We start from the raw sequence: 15,277 nt of genomic DNA, 5'->3' as shown, positions 1-15,277 counted from the left end.
GGGTTACGGTGGACGAAAATCTGAATATGAGTCAACAATGTGCCCTTGTTGCCAAGAAGGCTAATGGCATTTTGGGTTGTATAAGTAGGGGCATTTCCAGCAGATCAAGGGATGTGATCATCCCCCTCTACTCAGCACTGGTGAGGCCTCATTTGGAGTGCTGTGTCCAGTTTTGGGCCCCACACTACAAGAAGGATGTGGATAAATTGGAGAGAGTCCAGCGGAGGGCAACAAAAATGATTAGGGGGCTGGAGCACATGAATTATGAGGAGAGGCTGAGGGACCTGGGATTGTTTAGTCTGCAGAAGAGAAGAATGAGGGGGGATTTGATAGCTGCTTTCAACTACCTGAAAGGGGGTTCCAAAGAGGATGGATCTAGACTGTTCTCAGTGGTAGAAGATGACAGAACAAGGAGTAATGGTCTCAAGTTGCAGAGGGGGAGGTTTAGGTTGGATATTAGGAAAAACTTTTTCACTAGTAGGGTGGTGAAGAACTGGAATGGGTTACCTAGGGAGGTAGTGGAATCTCCTTCCTTAGAGGTTTTTAAGGTCAGGCTTGACAAAGCCCTGGCTGGGATGGTTTAGTTGGGTTTGGTCCTGCTTTGAGCAGGGGGTTGGACTAGATGACCTCCTGAGGTCCCTTCCAACCCTGAGATTCTATGATTCTATGACTGGCTTTGCCCCAGAGATCCTAGCCGTGCTACAGGCAGTTCCAGCTGCCCAGAGCACATTGTCCCAGGCTGGCTGGAGCCTTCCACTGCCTCTTGGCTGTTACTCCCCTTCTGCTCTGGACCTGGGTGCTGGGGCTGTCACCCTCCCGCTGCCCCTGTGACCTAGGGGCTGGGAAGAGTGGGTTTCTGGCCTAGTGTTCTATGAGTGCCTGCAGATTAGAGCAAATGGCTGCAAAGCTGCCCATGGTAGTCACATCCCCAGGGTCTGGAGCAGCTGTGCCAAGGGGCAGCATCCTGGGAGGCAGCTTTTGCATGGCTGGGGACCTTTCACAGGGCCTAGGGTGAGCAGAGCAGAGCTGGACGCATCTGCAATGCAGCTTCCCAATCAGCAGGATGGGGCAGGGCAGGGCCCTGGGCGAAGAGCCGGCAGGGCACAGATGTCACTTAGGCTCTGGCTAAACATGGCCTAAAGGTTGCTACTGGGAGCAGCCCATGGAAGGAGCCTGTGCCCCCGGTGTGTGTGTGTGAGATCTGTGTGCATCGACCCCATGCAACGTGCCATGCTCACATCACGCCTATGCTACCACCATGCCTTGCTTCTGGTTGCACCTGCAGCTAGCACCACACACTGCTGGAGCAAGAGCTGCCTGGGAGTGCCCCGCCATCAGGCCCTCCCTCATGCCTTGTGTAGGGGAGTCTCTGCCCTGTGCTCCCGGCAGGGTCTCCATTTGTCTGTTGCTGTGCCCCTGCATTGGCCTGGGTGCTGCATGGGGATTTTTTTAACTACCGAAGCCCTGGCTGTTTGCACGGCCGGCTGGCAATCCAAGTGGCTCCGATTGATATTCCCAGCACTGCCTCTCCTGGGCTACGCTGCAGAGCTGCTCCCTGCTATTCACAGTCCTTCTGGAACCAGGCCAGGAGCTGAGCCTGGCTAATCATTCACCCAATTACTGGGGCAAAACTGGATTCAGCCGCCCTCTGCTTGGGTGTGTTTGTGGGCCTTTCTGTCACTAGCCAGGCTTCTGTGGAAGAGTGGGTATCAGTGCCCAAGGCACCCTGGGGCAGGAGGAGGTGGAAGGCAGGGTGCTGTTGGGCAGGAGGAGGTAGAAGACAGTGTACTGTGGAGAAGGTGGGGATGGAGGGGAAGGTGCTGTGGGGCAGGAGGGGGTGGAGGGAAAATTGCTCTGGGGTGGGGCTGTGCTTGAGACGTGTGCCAGCTGTGTCCCTGTGGGCAGCTGTGTCGTGTCAGAGTGGGGCTGGCCAGTGCCTGGGTTCTCCCCACGAGCAGTAGGCGGAACGTACCAAGAGGCGTGTGCTGATCTCATGTCAGTTATAGCTGGGGCTGGTGTCTGGCAATAGGGGCATGTGGACTGTGGGTTACTTGTTCCTGTAGTGGGGGGGATGGAGTGTGAGGCACCCCAGCCCCCTGAGAACCATGGGGTGAGTGCCAGGTCTCCCTGGGTGGAAGGAGTATTTGTGGTGTGACTGCAACTCAGGTGAGGATCTTGGGGAGCCTGTTGTTGGGATTACACCCAGTGATGCCAGGGGATGAGTGTTTCCTGGGGCCATATGGGGTGGGAGCTCCTGGCTGTGCCATGGGGGTAGTCTGCCAGGGAGCACAGTGCTGGGCAGCTGGGAGGGAGGTGGGAATTTGTGCAGCAAATTCTGTCTGCGGATCCCACTCGTGGTACATGCACCTCATGTATGAGGTTGAGATCTCTTGACCTGCAGTGTCTATTGGGGCCATGCACGTCCTTGAGCCCCCCCCCCCCCACACCTGAGGGCACATACGATAGGGCAGCCCTGCCCACTTGTAGTAGTGAGATGTCTTTCTGCTGCCCCGTAACACCCCTCCATCCAGTCAGCTAGTGTGTATTTGGCTAGGGGAACTGAGTAGCACGTTCCTGCCCTGTTGGCATTACTGTTGATAGTTTTCTTTCTTTAAAATCTCTGCCATTCCCCTAACTACACTAAGCGCTGAGGCACCTTCCTGCCCAATCACCTATCCTATACCCTTGGTCCTCAAGCCATGTCCAACGTGTGATGGACTTATCCTATTAACCAGTAGACGTGGCCAGTGTCTCTTCTCTTTGGGCAAAAGCCACCTTCCAGACTGTGGCTGTGTGAGCTGGTCACAGCTCCAGAGATATCCAGCTAAAGCTCTGCCTACTGGACTGATCCATGAGAGGAGTATTAGAATGGGGAGATGTTCCTCTGACTCCATAAAAGCACTTTTCTCCCAAAGATCCCACTCCTTCAGGGCCCCTGTAAGTAGGGATTCTTCCCTGAAGGTTTCCAATGTGAGTACCGAGAACAGACCTGCATCCCCTTCAGGTAGTCATCCTCAGCTCTCCAAACTGAGTCCCACGCTGGCTGGGAGCTCAATGCCAAAGAACAGTACCACCTCCACCTCATCAATGCAGGGCAAATCTGAGAACTTCTCTACGGGCAACTCATGGCACCTATCCTCTTTCCTTGAAGGGAGATCAAAGAAACTGAAAGTGATGGGCCTTCTAACTCTTCTAAACCTAAGTCCTGAGGCCTGCTCACCCTGGGGGGGCTGATTCTTTGCCTCTCCTTGTTCCAAGTTGGACCAAGTCCATTCTGTCACTGACACTCTTGGTACTGAGTATTAGTACCGACAGATCTTTACCATCTCCTGACATTGAGTCCCCAGCACTGACCTCAGTACCAATGCCTCTGACACCAATTAGAATTAAACCCTTGCTATCCTAGTACTGAGAGAACAGGCTTACTCCTCCTCCCCCGGGCCACTATTCCTCTCCAGAATCAAGCCGAGCCCCTTCTCTAGAGGTTCATTCCCCTCTACTTCCTAGGGAGTCTCTGAATACAGCAACTCCCAGATCACTACCAGCAGAATTTAGGGGTCCCAGAGTTCCTAAATACCCCTGAGATGTCCTGATATCCCTTAGCAGATGTCTCCTCGGGCCTCAGCATCTTCTTAGCCCTGTCCCTTTAGCTTCCCATCTTAGCCGTATTGGCATTCGGGGTCCCTGGTCTACACCCTCTAGAAGCTGCTCTCCCTCTCACATTGTCCACAAATTACTATTCCCTTCACCAGTTAGGTGCCAACTAGCCCACTAGAATGAGGGAGAGAACAACATTAGGAAACAGAGTCTCAAGAGGAAGCATCATAAGATAATGGTTCTCTCCTACAAATCTGTCTTCCTCTTTGCAGGATGAGGTGGTGATGTACACTCTAGTACCACTCCTGCAACTTCAATCCTTCCAGGAGTTACTGGGTAGGATGCAGACACTTAATCAAGCTCAGTTTTGATACAAGTTAGTTTCCCCCACCCCGCCGCTTCCCTTGGAAGGCTGTTCCAGAACTTCACTGTCTTTGATGGTTAAAAGCCTTCATCTAATTTCAACTCTAAACTTGTTGATGACCAGTTTATATCCATTTGTTCGTGTGTCCATATTGGCACTTAACTTAAATAACTCCTTTCTCACCTGGGGTGTTTATCCCTCTGATGTACTTATAGAGAGCAGTCATATCTCCCCCCAGCCTTAGTTTGGTTAGGCTAAATAAGCCAAGCTCCTTCAGTCTCCTCTCATAAGGTAGGTTTTCCATTCCTCTGATCATCCTAGTAGCTCTTTTCTGCACCTGTTCGAGTTTGAATTAATCTTTCTTAAATATGGGAAACCAGAATTGCACAGTGTTCCAGATGAGGTCTCACCAGTGCCTTGTACAATGGTATTGTATATTTCTCTATTGGAAATACCTCGATGCATCCTAGTATTGCATTAGATTTTTTCCTGGCCACAGCACATTGGTGGCTTATAGTCTCCTGTGATCCAATACACCCGGGTCTTTCTCCTCCTCTGTCGCTGCCAACTGATACATCCCTAGTTTAAAGCAGAAATTCTTGTTGTTGGTCCCTAAGTGCCAGACCTTGCAGTTTGCACTATAAAATTTCATCCCATTTCTATTTTTCCAGTTTTCAAGGTCATCCAAATCTTCTTATATGATATTCTGGTCCTCCTCCATATTGGCAATACCTCCCAACTTTGTGTCATTCACAAATTTTATTAGCACACTCCCACTTTTTATGCCAAGGTCATTAATGAAAAGATTAAATAAGATTAGTCCCAAGACTGATCCTTGAGGATCTCCACTAGTAACCTCCCACCAGCCTGACAGCATGACCCGTTGTCATCTCCCCTTTAACCAGTTCCTTACCCAGCTTTCAATTCTTGGATTAATCCCCATCTTCTTCAATTCCCCACTAATAATTTCCCATGTGGAACTATAAGAAATGCCTTACTGTAATCCAGGTAGATTAGATCTACTGCATTTCCTTGTCTAGAAAATAGGTTATCTTCTACAAACAAACAAACAAACCAAAAACCATCAATCAGGCTAGTCTTGCACGATCTATCTTCTGTAGAACCATGTTGTATTTTATCCCAATTACTGTTTACCGTAGCTTTTTCTCTTTCAGAATTTGTTCCAAAACCTTGTATACAATGAGGCCAAACTAATGGGCCTGTAGTTTCCTGGCTCACTTTTTTTCTTTTTTTCTTTCTTAAAAATAGGTACTATATTAGCAATTCTCCAGTCATAGGGTATGACCCCTGAGTTTATGGATTTATTACAAATCTTTACTGTTTTGGTCTTGCAATTTCATGTGCCAGTTCCTTTAATAATCTTGGATGGAGATTATCCGCCCCACTCTCCCCCCTCCCCCCCCCAATTTGGTCCCATTAAGCTGTTTGAATTTGACTTTCACCTCGGTTGTGGTAATTTCCTCTTCCAGGTCCTCATTCCCATTAGTCACCCTGCCACTACCCCATAGATCCTCATTCCCATTATTAAAAACTGGGGAAAGGTGTTCATTTAGGTGTAGGGCCATGCCTAGATTATCTTTAATCTTCACCTCTTCCGCAGTGTTTAGCCATCCCACTTCTTTCCTTGTTTTCTTTTTATTTATATGGCGAAAGAACCTTTTACAGTTGGTTTTAATTTCCTTTGCAAAGTCCAACTCTGCTTGGTAGTTCTCACTTTAACCCTACACTTTCTGATCTCCAAGAGGTCTCTTTTCTTGCTGATCCAGCCCATCTTCCATTTCTTGTAGGCTTTCTGCTTTCTCTTAATCACCTGTTTGAGACGTTTGTATATCCAGCTTGGTTTGCAACCCTTCCCTACCAATGTTTTCCCCTTGCTTGGGATACAGGCTTCAGATAGCTTCTGCAACTTTGACTTAATGTAATTCCAAGCCTCCCCCACATTAAGATCCTTGAGTTCTTCAGTTCAGTCAATTTCCCTAATTTATTCCCTTAAAGTTTTAAAGTCTGCCGTTTTGAAATCAAGGACCTTAGTGGCAGATCTATTTTTTTTTATTTTGTTTAAACTGAATTAGCTCATGATCACTCAAACCAAGGCTGTCCTCGACAACCAGTTTTTCTATGAGCTCCTCACTATTTAGCAATACTAAATCTAAAATGCATCACCTCTTGTTGACTCTTTAGAGAAGAAATCTGCCAGCAATCACATCCAGGAATATCTGGGCCCTACCATTATTAGTAGCACTTGTCCTCTAATCTATATCTGGGAAATTAAAGTGTCCCATAATCACACAATTCCCACTAGTATTTATTTCATTAAAAATATTAAAGAGGTCTCTACCAATATCCAGATTGGATCCTGGGAGTCTGTAGCATACTCCAAACACCATCTCAATGGAGCCTCTGTTAGGATCAAAATCACTTTGAGGAAGAAAGCTAACAGATTCTGTTTTATCCATTCCATCACTTCTAATATCTTTACAGTCTATCTCATCATTATTATACAATGCTACTCCACCACCTTTGCCTTTATTTCTGTCTTTGCTGAACAGCACATACCCTCCAATCCCTGTATTCCAGTCATGACTGCTATTCCACCGTATTTCTGTTGTCCCTATGATATCTGATTTCACTTCCTGCGCCAGTAGTTCTAGTTCCTCCATTTTGTAACCCGGGCTCCTTGCACTGGAATATAGACATCTTAATACAGTTGTTGCTTGGCTTCACCCAGATTCCTCACTTGATTAGGTACAGTCATTCTACTGCCAGTATCACCGACCTGCCTGTTAGTGCCGATACCAATGACACTATTTCCTCTTGATGTCCATTCTCCTACCCTCTAGTATTCCTTTCTTTGTTCCTGTGTCCTCCTGCTCAATATTAGAATCAGGAGTGGAGATCACATGAGCATCTCTCAATGGTCTCCCCTGAGTTCCTAGTTTAAATCTCTTTTAATCAGTTGTGCCAACCTCCATCCCAGAAGTCTGTTTCCCTCTTTACTCAGGTGGAGTCCATCTCATGAGAACAGTCCTCGATCCATGAATGCCTCCCAGTAGTCAAACATCCCAAAGCCCTCCTTATCATACCATGGCCTGAGCCATCTGTTGATCATTATAGGTAGAATCCCACTGAAGATCGCCTGAGCCTCCTTTTCTTTAAGCATCTTCCCAAGCATGGCACAGTCTCCCTGGATGTGTTCCCAAAAGAATCTAGCAGTATCATTTGCAACCACATGAAAGTGGGTTCTTTCCTGCTCCCATTAGGATCCTCTTCAGCCTCAGATCCACATCCCGTATCTTAGCTCCTGGCAGACAGCACACCCTTCTGTTCTCCAGCTCAGCTCAACCAGCCTTCCTCCTGTTCTTTCTGGATGCAAGTTCTCTTGTCTTCTGTTCTAACTTACAACCTTCTGTGAGTTATCCTCTCCTGCTGGGGCTCTAAACTCTGGCTATCTCCATTGACTCTTCCCCTTTTCTTGTAGGACTAGCTGCTCTTCTCTTCTTCCTTTCCCTCCCACCTTCTGTTACTGCCTGCTGTGCCCCTTCATTTTCCAGTTGAGCAAACCTGTTCTTCAGCTCTATTTATCCTTCACTAGCTGATCTTTTCTTCTGCTTGTTCTTATAGTCACATGCTTTCACTGGCCACTTTCCTCATCTAGCAGTTCTCCAGTCTAGCTTGCATCTGCAAGTCTTGAGTTTTCCATTCAGCCTCCTTCACCTTCCCTGCATCATCTGGTCAAATCCACCTCAAAACTCAGCCATAGTTTCTACCTGCATCTCCAAACCTCAGATCTTCTTTTCCATTAGATCTATCAGGCAGCACTTCATAAAAACCTTTCAGGTACCCGCTCCAGATAATGTACATCCTGCAGCGTCCACATCCAGTCATCTTCACAGTCTTTTCCATTTCTGGGATCAATACCAGTGCTGCCTTTTAGCTTTAATAGCCTTTGCTCCTAAGCTCCTGTCAAGAAAAAACAATAAACAAAACCCCACATGCTCCTTCCCACAAACTCCCCTGTTTTCAACTCTGTTTCCTGGCTCCTGTGGTGCTGTCCAACTGACACCAAGGCCTGGTAGAGACTTATCCACTGCAGCACTCAATGCACCTCGTCCAGCATTGTCAGTGACACTCACCCAGCTCTGTCAACACAGTTGGGCTTATTAGTCAACTGGACACAGCACAGGAAGTCTTTAAGGTTAGCACAGAGAAAGGAAAGTTAAAGCATAGCCCAAGTCCATTCTGGCCAGCCCAGAGCCCAGCCATGCTATGGTGAACCCCATTGCTCAAGTTCTGTCTCTCTCCAACTGACCTACTCAGTCAGTTCCCAGGTGAGAGCCCTGACTCCTTCCTGCAGCCACCTCTGACCCCCTCCTCACCCCTTACAAGACCTTTGTTCTTGAGCTGGGGTCTGTGCTCAGCTCCCCTGCTGAGAGGTGGGAAATCCATCTCCCCCTGGGTCATTAGTTGCTAAGTGTCCATGACCCGTTGTCTTCTCAGATTCTCTGCCAGTCCTTTCCCAATGACCCATTCAAATTCAGACAGCTAGTGCCATTCATACCTATGTGCCATAGCCTGCCCTGAGAGCAAACAGTCCTTTGCCACCCACTGGGTAACAATAAAGCATATGGGGAAAACTGAGGTACACATAGGGATCATAAAAATAGTGCTGAAAATTCCCATTTCATCACAGCTACCACTTACCTGACATCATCTTCCAAACAGCAGGCACCATAGGCTATTGGGGATTATTACCAAAGTCACTCCATATAGCTCCAGCGTTTGCTCCTCTCTCACTCCCTCTTCAAGGACCCATCTTATGAGAAACAACTGAGGGAAGCAGGTGGATTCCTTACTTTATCTAGGAGTAAGTAAGAAGGACCATAGGAGTGTAGAAGGAAGGGTTTCTATTCCTGTTTTGGTATGCATCCTGCCCTGAGCCTGAGACAACTAAACAAATTCACACACCCAGTCCAATTCAGAATGGTGACACTAGCCTCCAGCATCTCTGCCCTAGAAGTTTAGGATTGGCTTGCAGCTCTCAACACTTAGTCCTGGAGGCTTAGTTTCATGTAGTGAGGATTCTGGTGCACAGTAGGACATGGCCATGACAGTACAGATCCACAAATATTCACAAAATGCCCACCAGTAGTGGTGGCCCATCTGAGATGGCAAGGAATACACATCTACCTGTACTTGGATGACTGGCTTCTGAGAGGGAGAATCCTCTCCAAAAATATCCAGCACCCTCAACATCCCATGCTCCCAGCCCATCCATGGAATTTATAGAGGCCCTTCTAGATTCCAAGTCAGCAGAGTGGTACCTCTCTCTAGACAGGTTTCAGATCATCACATGCATGACTTCCATTACAACAAGAGCCTGTCTCAAACTTTTAGGTCACATGGCGCTATGCTTATGTGACACCTCCTGCTAGATTCCACCTCCCCCCATCCAAGACTGGCTGATCTGTTTACAACCCACCAAATATCTTATGGACCCTCTCTTCAAAGTCCTGACTCCTCCTGGCACTGGTGGGCAAAACCGCACATGGTCCCCAGAGGGGTCCCATTCTGCACCTCTCCTCCACAACAGGTTGGTGAGGCCCATCTAAACCACCTACAGATTCAAGGTATGCAGTCCCGGAAAGAGTCCTCATTGTCAGTGTGCTGAACTCCAAGTAATTAGACCAGCCCGCAGAGCCTTTCTTGTGCTCCTGCAGGGGACCACAATACAGATCCTTGCAGACCACACCTCCACAATGTAATATATCAACAGCCAGGGGTGCCTGCTTATCCCCTCTGTGGCAGGAAGTGATCTAGCCTGGACTTGGTGGCATTCTCATATGATAACTCCCCTATAGTCCTTCATCTATCAGGAACAAACAGCAATTGGGCAGGTCACCTGGACACACAGGTCTCAGCCAAATACAAGTGGTTGCTGAAGGATTCTGTTCTTGAGCCTGTATTCTGCAGATGGAGCTGTCTTGTCATCAACCTGTTTGTCAGCAACAAAAATAACAAGTGCCCTTCTGCCAGAGCAGGTACCTACCCACTATCCCTCCAGGATGCATTCATCCCTCATCCATGTGGGAGCTAAAGTCCGAGTCTCCTTTAAGTCTTCTCCCCCATCCCGCAGATTGCTCTTCCAGGATCAAGGACAATTTCTCCACCCAGACCCCACATCTCTACTCTTGGCAGTTTGGAAGTTGACTGTCTGAGTAAAACAGACAAGGACTATTCCAGAGAGATCCCAGAGATTCTCATTCAGGGCAGGAAGCCTTTTACCCCTCTCCAAGATCAGTCTATAGATCCAAGTGGAAAAGAGTTTCCATTTGGGCTTCACAACAAGGTCTCGATCCATTGCAAGCTCCTGTTCCCAAGAGTCTAGATTATATCCTCCATCTTAGGGCCCCAGCGCTATCATGGTCTAATTAGCAGCTTGTTTCAGCATGCCACACACCTGTTCAAACCTACACCAGTGTTCTCTCACCCGTTTCAGAATTTCTAAAAGGACTGGTCCGTGCTAATCCCCTGAGTCAGGAGCCTCCCCTGTCCTGGGACCTTAATGTTCCTATGGGCCTTACAGAACCCCCTGCTTTCCCAAGTGCTCTCTGCAATATCTCACTCTCAAACCACCTTCTGGTATTGGTCACCTCAGCCAGAGCTCCACCCTATGTTGCCTTCTACAGAGATGAGGTGGTGCTGAGACCTTCACCCTAAATTCCTTACCAATGGTGTGATTGATTTTTCACTGAAACCAAATAATTCGCTGCCCCATTTTCTTCTTCAAACCTGGGAGGAACCAACATTCACCCTCTAGTTGTCTAGAGCCATCCTTTATTATTCAGACAGAGCAAAGCCCTTCAAGAAATCACTCTGTTTATTTGTGGTGCTGGGGCAGACTGCAGAAGGTCAGGCCATCTTTTCCTAGAGATTATCCAAGCAGATCACCCAGTATCATAATCTGTTATCCACTGCAGATATACTAGAGGGATAGCTCAGTGCTTTGACCATTGGCCTGCTAAACCCAGGGTTGTGAGCCCCCTCCTTGAGGAGGCTATTTAGGGATCTGGGGCAAAAATCTGTCAGGGATGGTACTTGGTCCTGCTGTGAAGGCAGAGGACTGGACTCATAGACTCATAGACTTTAAGGTCAGAAGGGACCATTATGATCATCTAGTCTGACCTCCTGCACAATGCAGGCCACAGAATCCCACCCATCCACTTCTATAACAAACCCCTAGCCTATGTCTGAGTTATCGAAGTCCCCAAATTGCAGTTTGAAGACCTCAAGCTGCAGAGAATCCTCCAGAAAGTGACCTGTGACCCATGCTGCAGAGGAAGGCGAAAAACCTCCAGGGCCTCTGCCAATCTGCCCTGGAGGAAAATTCCTTCCCAACCCCAAATATGGCAATCAGTTAAACCCTGAGCATGTGGGCAAGACTCACCAGCCAGCACCCAGGAAAGAATTCTCTGTAGTAACTCAGATCCCAACCCATCTAACATCCCATCACAGACCACTGGGCATACTTACCTGCTGATAATCAAAGACCTTTCAAGGTCTGTTCTAGATTCTATGATTCCTTCAGGCATCAGGGCCCACCCAACTAAAAGTCTGGCAACCTCATCAGCATGTGTAAGAAATACTTCAATATCAAAGAGCTGTGGGGCAGCCACTTGGAGTTCCGTGCATACCTTTACCAAGCATAATGCCTTGGGTTTGGCAGCTGGCTCAAAGGCCAGACTCAGGAGAACAGTTCTCCAATCCTTTATCTAGCTGTAGCTAGGACTCCTGAGTCCCACCTGTTAATCTGGGAACTGCTAACTAGTGGGATCAAGATGGACAAAGACTCTTTAAAAAAGAAACTGCTGACCTAACAGTAACTGTAGTTCTTCAAGATGTTTTGTCCATGTGGATCCCAAACCCCACCTTCCATCCCTGCTCCTTTGCTGTCTGGCTCTGCTGGGATTCTGAATTTGCAATGGAAGTGAGAAGCAGTCAGGACCACTCTGTCCTATGTACCCTTCGGTGGGGGGCATGAGGACATGCAGGACACAGGTGCGGTCCCCCATATACTACTGGTTGAGAGATTCTGATCTTGCACACATGAGGTGCTCGCACACCAGGAGTGGGATCCAATGGACAAAGCTAATGCTGAGGAGGGGAGGATGTGTTCTGGGTATGACGGAGAGGAGGGGAAGGAAATTGCCAATCATGCTGGAAGGAGGGCAGGTGTTAAAAACGCTGTGAGTAGGGATCACTGCCAGGAGTAGTGGAGGACATGTGTGAATGTTCTGCAGACACACAATGGCCAATACCCGGGCATGTACTCATGGGCCAGATGCATCTAGTGTGTTCTCATCAGACTGTTTTCCTAGGATTAGTGACAGGGGTGTCTGGGAGGAGGCACTGTGGAGTGATTGCCAGTCCCACAGAAGACGTGAGTGTGTACTTACGGCATTGGGGACCGGCTGCCCAATGTTGGGGAAGCTGCCTCTCCTGCTGGCTAGGGCTGTCTGGGGCAGCACACCACAGTACTGCTACATCTTGCCTTGGGGGTGAGGATCTGGATCACACCCCAGGTTTTCCCTAATTACTTTTTTTCCACTTTGCCTTTCTCAGCAGCTCCCTCTTGGGCCACTTTACATTCCCTTTGGTGAGCTGTCCAGTCCCTTTGTCTCCAAGCTGCCACCTCATGCCTTCTCCCTGCTCTTCCTGTGGCATCCCTGTTCTCTGAGACGAGGGGCTTGGACTCTGCCCTGGCAGAATCAATATGTGACATGGCTAAGGGGAAAGTCAGAGTCCAAGGCCATGGAACAGGGTGGCTGACTCACATGAACTCAAACACACTGGAGCCCCCAGCCCAAGCTTCTCCACCTGGCTGAAGATACCAGCAAAGCGGGAGACAGCATGGCGTGAGTCCCCAGGCTAGATGAGGGCTCATATGGGCTGCCTACTCACTGTGCCAGCTGGGAACAAGTGCGCTTCCTGGCTGTCCACTTATGTGGGAGGGGCTGCCCCAGGATATGCCCGAGGGATCGGGGGGGATCCTGCCACTGTAACTTCCCTGGGAGGAATAAGTCGGCGGATGGGTCAGCCTTGGTAATACCCCCCCTTCCCCACAATGTGAGATCCGCCCCAAACAAGACACAATAATGACATCACTTCCCCTCAACAGACACTCAAGGCTAGTGCAAGCCAGCTGTGATCCCCCCCCCAGCATGGCAGGGTGGGAAGGGGTGCTTCTATTAGAGGAGTACAGGCGGGCAGGTGGATGTGGATTTCCCCTCTGGAGGAAGTGCAGGGTTCAGTGCCTGCAATCAGGTGCAAAGCTCCAGTTTGGAGCCTACCCTTGTACATCCCACCAATGCCCCTAGAGCTCAAACATTTGTGTCTCACCCCTCCCAAAAAGCCTTCCAAAGCCTAGAACCCTCTTGTCCAGAGACTCATCACCCTCAGATCAGACAGAACAAAGCAGTAGCAGTTTCTCCCTCAGCAGATTCATCATGCTTTTTGTGAAATGGGGGAGGGATAGCTCAGTGGTTTGAGTATTGGCCTGCTAAACCCAGGGTTCTGAGTTCAATCCTTGTGGGGGGGCATTTAGGGATCTGGGGCAAAATCAGTACTTGGTCCTGCTAGTGAAAGCAGGGGGCTGGACACAATGACTTTTTAGGGTCCCTTCCAGTTCTATGAGATAGGTATATCTCCATATGTTATCTGTCCCCAGCCCTCTGATACATCCCTGGCTTCTGATGATGTGTCTCATCTATTATTGGGAGTGGACTACATCCACCCTGGTTGAATTGGCCCTGTCAACACTGGTTCTCTGCTTGTGAGGTAACTCCCTTCTCTTCATGTGTCATTATATAATGTCTGCATCTGTAATTTTCACTCCATGCATCTGAAGACTTGAGGTTTTTTACCCATGAAAGCTTATGCCCAAATAAATCTGTTAGTCTTTAAGGTGCCACCAGACCCTTTGTTCAGTTTGTCTAGGTCACTCTGGACCCTATCCCTACGCTCCAACGTATCTACCTCTCCCCCCAGCTTAGTGTCATCTGTGAACTTGCTGAGGGTGCAATCCATCCCATCATCCAGATCATTAATGAAGATGCTGAACAAAACTGGTACCAGGACTGACCCCTGGGGCACTCCGCTTGATACTGGCTGCGACATTGAGCCATTGATCGCTACCCGTTGAGCCCGACAACCTAGCCAGCTTTCTATCCACCTTATAGTCCATTCATCCAATCCATACTTCTTTAACTTGCTGGCAAGAATACTGTGGGAGACCGTATCAAAAGCCTTGCTAAAGTCAAGGTATATCACATCCACCACTTTCCCCATATCCACAGAGCCAGTTATCTCATCATAGAAGGCAATCAGGTTGGTCAGGCATGACTTGCCCTTGATGAATCCATGTTGACTATTCCTGTTCACCTTCCTCTCCTCCAAGTGCTTCAAAATGGATTTCTTGAAGACCTGCTTCGTGATTTTTCTGGGGACAGAGGTGAGGCTGTAGTTCCTCAGATTCTCCTTCTTCTCTTTTTTAAAGATAGGCACTATATTTGCCTTTTTCCAATTGTCCAGGACCTCCCGCGATCGCCATGAGTTTTCAAAGATAATGGCCATTGGCCCCTGCCCTCTGAACTGTCCCTGCCTAACCAATCTATCCCCTGCCCTCTGACAAGTCCCTGCCCAACCGATTCATCTCCTGCCCTCTTACCCATCTGTCCCCAATGGATTCATTCCCTGCCCAATGACCGTCAGTACCCACCCCATTTATCCCCTGCCCTCTGACACAGCCCAGCCCACAAGATTCCTGACTGTTGCTTATACAGAGTTCCAGAATAATGAACTATGCTGACTATTTGGAAGGTACAGCTGTGTCTTGGCTGGAATAACCATGATGAGACACATGTCCTGCAGATTGGCTGGGTCTTTGAACTGTGGCTGAGCCCAGTGTTATACACAGGCCACTGGGAATGATAAGCAATGGGAATGCCAGGGATGCTGCAATTTCACACTGACGAGGGGAGCAACCATCTCAAGGAATGTCTGGGGAGGTCACTATGAGGCCATGTAAAACAATGGACACAGGAAAAGCTGGGGAGGTCACAGTCATCCATAGGCTTCAGGAAACTGGGTTCAGGGAATGGTAGGAAAGCCATAATTATAGCAAGGTTGCAGTAAACAGTTCACACAATTACCAGGGAGACAGGTTACAGTTACACAGAGGCCACAGAGGGTGATAGGCTCAGTGGATTCCAGGGAGGCCACAATTACACACAGGCCACG

General features: G+C 48.6%; 1 protein-coding gene across 5 annotated transcripts in view; it reads left to right on the top strand.

The window, feature by feature from the left end:
- PCDH1 (protocadherin 1) overlaps nucleotides 1–15,277 on the top strand; it is a 150,957-nt gene that overhangs the window by 27,868 nt on the left and 107,812 nt on the right. The window lies entirely within an intron of this gene.

Source organism: Mauremys mutica, chromosome 8, assembly GCF_020497125.1.
Source record: "Mauremys mutica isolate MM-2020 ecotype Southern chromosome 8, ASM2049712v1, whole genome shotgun sequence".
In the NCBI taxonomy this organism is placed as follows: domain Eukaryota; kingdom Metazoa; phylum Chordata; order Testudines; family Geoemydidae; genus Mauremys; species Mauremys mutica.
This window is presented reverse-complemented; position numbering and strand designations above follow the sequence as displayed.